Consider the following 10,452-nt stretch of genomic DNA (forward strand, 5'->3'; position numbering starts at 1 on the left):
GAAGGTGGTCAGAAAAATAGCAAGTGTACTATTTTTCCTTTGTAGTAATAATGAGGAAAGTTCCCTGAATGTTGATCTCAAGGATTGTTTGAAAATATTGAGTTCCAATTGTTGTTCAATTAAATAAAAACTAAGGTTGGGTATTTTGGTGCGAATATATAAAAATAATTGCAATTAAAATAAATAGTGCAGAGAATGGATTTGAAAGATACGAGAGTAATATGTTAGGGAATGTGTGTGATTTTTCCCTATAACAACTCTGAGTCACTATTTCAATAATAAATATCAATTAATTAGTACCAATTCTTAAGGATGTTTTCTCCTAATGCCTTAGTGAGAAAATCTTTAATCATTCATACCTAATCTCTATGTCCATAGAAATTAACCGGTGAAATTAAGTATTATTATTTCAAGAACAATTTGATTTCTACAGGGTATCCCTAGTCCTAGGTAATATCTATTATAGAATAATATCATGAAAGCATTATCAAAGGTGATCCAACCTAATTAATAATCATATAACAATCTCAATTATTCTGAAAGAGAAAGTGTTAATGACATCACGAGAATAAGTTAATTACGAAAAACAATATTGTTATTGCAAATATAAACTCAAAGTCATTACAGATTCAAGTTAGGGACACCCCCTAGTATTGGGGGATTTAGCTACTCACAGTATTCAAGCAAATCAAAATATAAAATGTAGACATTACAAGTATTCATATGAAACTTGACCTTCAGTTGCTTCCGCTCATGAAAATCTCGTCTCCCCCAAAACCTTGATTTCGCCAATTCTGAATCATGTGATTTTTCCTCTTAAAAAAAGTGTCCTTTCTTGTCTGAAAAACTCCCCTTTAATAGAAAAGTATTCCTCTCTCCTCAAACAGATCCACAAAAGTCAATAACATCAGCTTTCCATTTGACCAAAATGCCCTTCATTTAAGATTGACAAAAGAAAAGACAAAATGGGTTTTTTTTGCACGCATGCCTGCTACGGCCCGTAGTCGGTGTTATAGGTGGCCGTAGCAGGCTACTGTCTCTGATGATCATGTCCATGCCTCTCTACTACGGCCCGTAGCAGGTGCTACGGCTAATAGCAGGTGCTACGGGCGGCCGTAACAGGACACTGTTTCTATAATATCTGGCCTTTGTTCCAAACCTTCCATTATGGTGCGTAGCAGGTGCTACGGGTGGCCTTAGTGGGCCTCTGTTTTGGATGGACTTTTGATCTATTTAGACCTCTCTTCTACGGCCTATAGCAGGTGTTACAGGTGGTCGTAGCAGGCCTACTGAAGCGTGGGAAACTTCTCTAATTCTTTGCGATTCTCCTTAGCTTCTACATCCGATTGTACTTGAATATCTATTTGAACCTGAAAGAAACTAATAACACATAACCCAAGCATAAAATGAGGAAAATGGAAACAAACTTAATAAACACGGTGAAAAGATTAAATGATGCTAACGGTAAAAGAAGGTGTAAAAACCACTTAATCTGTATACAAAATACAACTAACTCGCCTACTTTCACCTGTTAACATGATTATAATTATAGCATAAATGGTGACTGATCACAACCCCAAACTTAGCTTGTCTCTTGTCCTCAAGCAACTTTAAGGACAAAGAACTCATGTCACTCCCAATTGAAAGAACACCTTTCATATGCCACCATACCTCTAAGATCTTTCATGACCCTCATTTGTTGATGGCTTTGGTTTTTGCTAGATTACCGAGGTCAATTAATTGACCACATCTTCACTTGAAAGTACTTCTTCACCTGTCAGCTCAATTCACACTCACCAAATATCTTAGGTGTTAATGTGTTCTACACTCAAACTTCATAGTACACAATACCATACCATAGGCTTGAATAAATTCTCTTTTAAATCAAGGTGCACGACACCCACGCTATTTCAGGTCTTTATGATTGTAATTGGGCTATGGTTAAAGTGGTATGATTTTGGAAAAGTAGGCTAAGGTTCAGAGTCAATAAAATCGTTATCTTCACTATGTTTATTCTGATGGATTAGTGCTGGAACTATTTCTTGCAATCGTCCTTTAGGATTTGTCTTTATTTCAATATCCGTTGACTTCTCCTTCTTTCAAGTGCCCTGATGATTATTTTTCTATGGTTCTTTGATTTTTCAAATTTTCATCTTTTCTTTTTCTTCTCTTATTTTTTTTCAATCATCGGGTGCCTTCATTTGTACTGAAGCTTCACAGCTACCCCAAACTTAAAGGTTGTTATTCCAATAGCAACCTCAAACTTAGAATGAACATGGATATGATAACTCACAAAAATACCATGAACATGGCGGGGGAATGTTTGAGCCATGGGTTAATATTATGTGGATTTTCAAACAAACAAATGGTTAAAGGCTCAAATGGGGTTAACAATGGATAATAATAAAAGGATGGCTAGAAAGGCCCAGGGGTAGAAAAATGTGCCTTAGTGTATGTAATCATGCACCCGAAATCAGAAAAGAACGTACGCAAGTTCTGAATGATAAAAACATACTTGAGTGCTCCCTTATGATGTACATTGTGTTTGGGGTAGAGCTGACAACCTCCACAGTACCTCTTGCTCGATGTGGATTCTCAATGAGTTTTAATAAACATACTCAACTTTTAATGCAACTCAATCAAACCAATCATATCATTTAGAAGTATATAAAAAATATTTTGGCGAGTTAACTTGCATAGAGGACACACATTCCTTCAGTTTGGTTACTTTTCACACAACCACTAAAGCTACAATTACCATATTACTATATGGAAGTAAACAATCATAAAATGAACCACTTAAAGCAAACAAAACAAAAAAATTAATATAAAACTGAAACTAAAACTAAAATTTACGAATACTTTCCTTGGGTTGCCTCCCAAGCAGCGCTCTTTTATTGTCATTAGCTTGATGCCTTATTCCCTCTGTTATGGGGGGTATTTCAGCTTCCGCACCTTGTTGCACTTCTTTTCCATAACTAAGAAATCGTCTTTTTCAGAGGTATGGATTCCTTTGTGCCACAAGTCCTTTCCAACTTCCACATCCTTACCTCAATATTGCTTTCTCTTCTTTATCATGGCTTTTGGAATGGAAATAGGAGTTTTTTCACTCGGGGTTGCTCATGGAGGTGAAAGCAGTTGAGATGGCCTTCTTGAGTCTTTTTTCTGATGTTGGCATGTCACTTTGGCCTTTCATATCTATCCTGATCATGCCTACTTCATAGTGATTTTGTTTTTCCACCTATAGCTTCCTAATTTCAAGAACATTCAAGGTTATTTCATCATCATAAACTTTTAAAGTTAGTGTACTGTGGTCTATGTCGAAATCGCATCGACTTGTCCGCATGAATGGTCGACCAAGAATGATTGGTGTCACTTCATCCTCAGGTATGTCTATGATCACAAAACCAACGGGAAAACTAAATTTCTCTATTGTCACCAATATGTCTTCCGCTATCCCATATGCATTCTTTATGGAGTGATATGCAAACTTCATATTTGTCCTTGTATCACATACATTTCCAAGACCAAGCCTTTGGTAGATTGACAATGGCATTAGAATCAATTAGTACCTTCTTGAAAGATATGTCTTTTATAGTGCATAGGATTGTGACCTCTCCAGGATCCTTCTGCTTGCTTGGGATTCTCCTACTTGGTGATATTTCACTACGCTTTTCATTAAAGGCTACCAACCCATTTTCTATTGGTCTCTTTTCAGTGATTACCTCTTTCATGAATATTTTGTACATGGGCATTTGCTCGAGTGCTTCAAAGAAAGGCATATTTCTATCTATCTTTTTGAACACTGTGATGAAATTCTCAAGGTTTGTCTCTCTTGGATCCTTCTTTGTCACTCTCTAAGGGTAGGTTAACTTAATCACAAGTTTAGCCTCTTTTTTATTTTTCTCTTCAATTGGCTTTACTAGTGGTATCACTTCTTCTTTTTCTTTCTTATTTTCCCTCACTTCCATAACTACCTCCATGACATGGTCATCCTTTGTTGCCCTCTCTTCTTCATCTTTAAAACCTTTCTGACTTCTTGTCGTGACAACATTAACATTCTCATGACTTCTAGGATTTTGTACTGTTTCACTTGGGAGGGAACCTTGTGCTCGAGAACCTGTTATTTGTTGTGCTATCTGACCCATCTGAACTTCAATATGTTTGATAGAAGCAGCAATGTTCCTCTGATTATTTCTTGTTTCTTCTTGGAATTCATAATTTTAAGCTGACATCTTTTCAAAGGCAAGTTCCCAATTGGCCTTTTTGGGTGCTTGTTGCTGATATTACTGTGGTTGGTTGTGATATTAAATGGGACCCTGCTTTTGAACATTCCCTTGCTGATCTTTCCAGGAAAATTTTGGATGATTCTTCCAGCCTGGATTATAAGTGTTAGAATAAGGGTTGTTCTGCTTTAGAAATTTTATCTCTTCCATTTGTTGCGTGGTTGCAACACATTATATAGTTAAATGAGGCCCGCCACAAATTTCATAACCGACATCTTGGACCGGTTGAATTTGAGCTATCTGTTGCGTACCAACATTCATTTCTTTAAGTTTCTTTTCAACTTTTGCAGCAATTGTGTCTTTTATCCTTATTTTATTGGTTTCAAGATTCAGATCAATAACTCTTTCATATTTACTTGAACACCTATCATATAACTCCAAATGCTCATTTGTAGCTATTGCCTCAATGATCTTTTCAATACTTGTGTGTCACACCCCAAATTTTACCCCTAGATTTCATAATCATTTTCCCCCTAGACATCATTCATGCATAGCTAACCTCAAGATCAAGATATGTCTGGTTTGTTTCATCTATAAATTAGGGTTTTCCTCAAAGAGCTCAAAGGATCGATCAGTCAAATATTTGGATTGATCACCAATAAATCAAGTTGATCATTTCCATAGTATTGCAAATCAACAAAAGCAAGGGCGGTTTCGAACACTTTTTTGACAAAAAGGAGTGAAAGATGCCCATATTTGATAGCTCAAATAAGCAAACTTGGGCATCTAACAGGGGTCAAATTGTTTTGGCTTCCCTCAAGTAGATATGGGGTGGTTCTTTTGTGAATTTGTGGTACCCCTATAATGCTACTCGATGTTGCATTGGCTCTCGGTGTTAACTATGAACTTACGGTGTCCTTCCGATGTTGACCTTGTAATCACCCTGACACTGGCAGAGAGTAAGGGGGGAGCCAGTGCGCACAGTGAATTACAAGGCTTGGGCCCGTCCTTCATGGAAATTACCTTCATACCTCAGTGTAACCCTAAATCGGGATTTGCAAATTCTTTCTTTCATTATTCTGTGGATTTCTAAAGAAAATTAAAGACCTTGACAATAAGGAATTGAGGGGGAAATGATGATTGAACGAGTCGACTATGATAGATCTTTGCACTTACTTTAAAATTCTCTCAATTTCGAGATCTGAAGGAGCTGTGAGCAATGATATTGGAAAACGAACATGAAGCACGTAAATTATTGAAATCAAAGGCTAAATGTGTTTCTGATTCGGTAGCCTAAGGAGGCTACAATTCTGTAAAGCAGAAATTGGATCTGAATATGAGGAAATCGTAGGAATCAAAAGTTGATTCCCACATACGACACCACTATTCTGTTTCAAATCTAGAAATGAATAATTGATGATCTTGAATGGTGGCTCTGATCTCCGTTACAACGGTGGGAGATGGACCAACATGGTTAACACTCAAATGCCCAAGTGACTTCAAGATTCAAGATGGATATAGTATGTCGCGATTGGAAAATTTAGAGAGTCACCATCATCCTTTATTTGTTCATAAGGAACAGGGAAATAATGATAAAACCTAATATTAAGGATGAGACCTAGGGTTCAGAAGTCAGCTAAGCAAGAGGAAGATATTAGGAACCCCTCACTTCCATTGTACCTAATGGGATCCTCCTCTAAATCTAGGGTTAGTGTGCTTGTCTAAGGGAAGTTTGCTTATGCTATTTATTATTGCTTAATTTATTTGTTTACACGGGAATATGTTGCTAAGGGAAAAATATTAAAAACGGGACAAAGAAAATGTATTTTTGGTTATTATACTCGCTAGAGCGCTACGACTCTATGCCTACGTACCCTCATGTTTGATAAAGGATCAGAGCACCGTAGCTCTTCTAAAAAATGTTTGTTTGTTTTATAAATTTTAGATCTTAAAAAGTTCTCCACACATCGGGGTGAAAAGATGTTTAATTTGAAAAATGCCTCGATGCACAAGGGCATCAGACTTATAATTTGAGTGTGTGAAATTGATTTTAAATGACTTGTTAATTGCAAAGAACTTATGGTTAATTTAATTTAAAAATTAAATTAAATGTCATATGTACATAATTATTTTTTAAAATTAAGAAAATATTAAACAGAGCCAATTAGTAAAAGAAAGATTAATATTTTTGTCAAACTATGTATTATTAGTTACATATCTTTTTATAATCTCAAACTAGTATTGAAAGCCTTAACATGTTTGTCAATTAATGTATTATTAGTTTTCAATTCTGTCAAGTTATTGTCAAGCATTCTAAGTAATTGCTAACTTAATTAGAAAGGAGGAAAAAATACAACACTGTCACATCATAGTCTAATACAATTTTTTCACTATTGGTTACAATACATAGCTTTTTTGAATGTCAAAGGTACAAATTAGTGTTGAAAGCTTTTAACATGTTTTACTAAAACAGAATTTTAATATTGTTTGTATAGTTAATTTCTTGAGAAAGTTCATAATTGTATCATAATGTAATGATAGCAAAACTTGAGTTATTTATTAGAAAGTTAATAGCAGTTAGATTACATGTAACTGTGGTTGATTCATATTGCAAGGAGATTTGTGTTTCGTAATTAAAACGAGTAGTAAATGCTTCTAGTTACTTCTTGTTGGAAGTATTATTGTAAGTAGTTGCTTCTCTCCATGCACAAGGCAACAATATATTACGTCACTACCATGCACCTGCACATAAAGTTAAGACAGAAAAATTAAGTATGCTTAAATTGGACCATGGTATTAATCCTAACTTATTCTCAAATATTAGATGAACGAGACTTTTGATATAAATCATCACTTACTAAATCCATTTGAAATGCATAAATGGACAAAATATTCTCAGAGAACAAAAATTCAATCTATACTTAAGATTAATTCTCAAAACATATTATCTAAATAAGCTAAGTTTTAAGCCATATTGATGGTAAGATACGAGATCTTGTTATATTGAGGTCGTCTCCCACTCTGGTTTCTGTTGTTCTGGGAAGCTTGAGCATGTGGAGGCTGATGTTGTGGTTGATACTGAGACGGTTGTTGTTGGTATTGGAGAGCAACAACATATGGGTAATATGGCATGGGAGGCATAGGAGCTTGCCATTGAGGGTGAACATTTGCCATGACAACATTGATCTCTCCTTCCGTCCTCTTGGCGAAGCTACCTTGAGGTTTCTTGGCTATTGCCTACTGATTAGCAGTGCCAACAATCTTCCCAGTTTTCAATACATTCGCTAATTGTCACAACGTCAGAGAAATTTAAGGACATACTACCAACCATTTTCTCTAAGTACAAACAATGAAGCGTGCCCATGAAAATATCAACCAATTATTTAGCGAACAACATAGGTCTAACGTGAGCAACCATTTCTCGCCATATTTGAGCGTACTCTTTATAGGTTTCGTTCATTCTCTGAATCTGATTTTGCAACTGCAGTCTTGTAAGAGCCATGTCCAAGTTGTATTTATACTGTTTCAAAAAGGCTTCAGACAAGTCTTTTCTAAGATAGGATCTTGTTGCGCTCGAGGCCAATATACTAGTCAAGAGATGCCTCATACATGCTATATTGAAAGCAATGAATAAGCAACGCGTCATTATCAATGTAGGAAGTCATCTTCCTGCAGTACATGGCGATGTGGCTTCTCAGACATCTAAGCCCTTTGTATTTTTGTAGATATGACGCCTTTAACTTTGGAGGTAAGACCACGTTTGGTACAAGACATAACTCTTTCGCGTCCATACCATACTCGGAAAACCCGTCAATAGCCTTGATGCGATCATTTAACAACTGATATTCAGCATGCTTGGTTTCACTTCCACCAGGACCATTCTGATTGATAACCAGACCTTGCAGATAAGCTTGAGAATTAGGAAACTAAGCAGCTTGCGGTGTAGTTTGAGCAGGTTCTTGGGGATAAGTAGGTTAAGGAAACATTTGAGTAGGATACATTGCACCAGAATTAACAGTCTGACCAGGTTGGACCCCATAGGGAGCATAGGGTGCCCAGGATAAGCAAACGGAGGTACAACAACAGAAGGTGCCCCAGGATGGCCAATAGGCATTCTAGATTGAAGGCCTTGGTACAAATATTGAGCAGTAGGCAGAACAGCTTGAGAAGTAGTTTCAATATGAATGTGAGGACCTCTGTATTCAGGCTCATTTTCAGTAGGTGCCTTATCAGTTACAACCACTCGAGTTTGTTGAGGTTGTTCCTTGTGATTGTCAACGTCCACTACTTGAAGAGATAGATGGGGAGGCATTCTGCATGGATGAACCGCGGTTGACATATATAACTGTGGTGAATTGTTAATATTATATGTGCTTTAATTAAATTGATGTTATTGGGTTTCGAACCCATGAACTATATATATCACAACAGTTATTAACTATAACCGTTGTGATAGGTAGCACACTACCTACTTTATCACTATGGTCAATCACCTATGGTGGAAAGCAACACATTTACAACCACATCCTACCTAACCACGACTGGTTAACCGTCATGGTATCCCTTTTACAATCATGGTGAAAAGGTCTTTACATAATAGTGGGTGATTCTATCTCCTTCTAACAGCCAAACACGTTTTTCTATTTGGATCCACCAAGCCTCCTCATTTTTTAGGATGTCATTTAGCACTTTCTCAACTTCAAAGATATCTTTGAAATTGTCTTGGATATGTACTTGTCTTCTAAGGCTTCAGGTATAAGGCTGAAAGGTCCATAGCTAGGGGACACCATATGGTTCCTGCTATAATTTTTTTCCGCTTTGTTGATGATTTTTCCCCTAAATTCTATAGATCTGATCCAAGGTCCGAAAGATTATTTAGCATTGGGTTCCAAGGATTTTTTTCTAGCTTGAGTGCATAAATCTTTTGAATGCCCAATGATACCACAGTTGAAACAAAATAAATGGATTTTCTCATATTTGAACTCCACCCATGTAGTACCATCTTTAACACCGTCGAGATACACTCCTAACTAAAGGGTCTTTCTAGAGTCAAATAGGATTTTTGTTTTAACAATTGTGGCCTTATTTGGGTAGCTATATAGTTCAGACTCCAAAACCTTTCCAAGCTTTACTCCGATTTTACACCTCATCTATTTAGATCTGATTTTTCAGAGATATTCCCCAAATTGTGACCAAACTAAAGTCTAAGTCTTTGTAATTGCAGGATTCCATAGTCTTTGTAATTGCAGGATTGTCCGTGGAGATGTGTTTGAGCCCCAATTCTAATTCCACAACTTTTATACGTACTAGGTCACACCAAATTCCAGCTAGACCAAATTATAAGGATAGTTTATGAATAAGCTTTTGAGATAGGAACTTTCCAAGAACAAATATTTTATTTCTTTATACGCTTCTTGCACATCCTCATCGTCCCAGACGCAAAAACCCGGGTCTTCAGCAGAATCTTGATTAGGAATGTTGGTATCTATGAACTGATGAGCACTTTTTTGTTGATAGTCTTGCTTGTTGATTTTTTCTCCTGTTGATATATTTGATGTAACATGCAGAACCGAAGAAGACAAATCAATGACTAGATCCCTGTAGGAGCTAAACCTTTTATCGTTGTCCAACAGTCTTTTGTCGTCCATGGAGTCTGAATGCAGCACACCGAAAAAATAAGCAAAATCGAAAAGGAACCGAGTAAAACACCTGATAACGATCTAAAAACACAAACTTTGCAAAACTGGGTGCTCATAAGGGAATGATCAACCACTAGAGACAGAAATAGGAAACAGAAACACCAAGTTGACAGAGAAAGAAAAGATGGAGGAATTCTTGCAAATCGCAAAAAAAAATCAAGAAAAAACTCAGGAGTAACCTGAAACAAAAAGAACACTCACTCTAAATTACAGAAATATAGAGGAGGAAATGAGAAATCAGCTTAAGAGAGATAACAGAAGTCGAGAACACGGAAGTACAAAACAAGAAAAGAGATTCCACGATAGAAAATCAAATAAACTTTTCATAGTCAAAATTATTGACTTTATTCTTGATTTGCATATTTCTTGTATCCCATTGAAATTGCTCTATTCTAAGTCTTGTGCATGAGAGTTTGACACTAGTCACTTATTTTACAAATAACAATAGAAAAAACTAAAATTAAGTTTAGTGTTCTATAGATATATTGAAATACACAATTAACTTTATTATGATGAATTTTTATTAT

This window comes from Lathyrus oleraceus, chromosome 2 (assembly GCF_024323335.1).
Source record: "Lathyrus oleraceus cultivar Zhongwan6 chromosome 2, CAAS_Psat_ZW6_1.0, whole genome shotgun sequence".
NCBI lineage: Eukaryota > Viridiplantae > Streptophyta > Magnoliopsida > Fabales > Fabaceae > Lathyrus > Lathyrus oleraceus.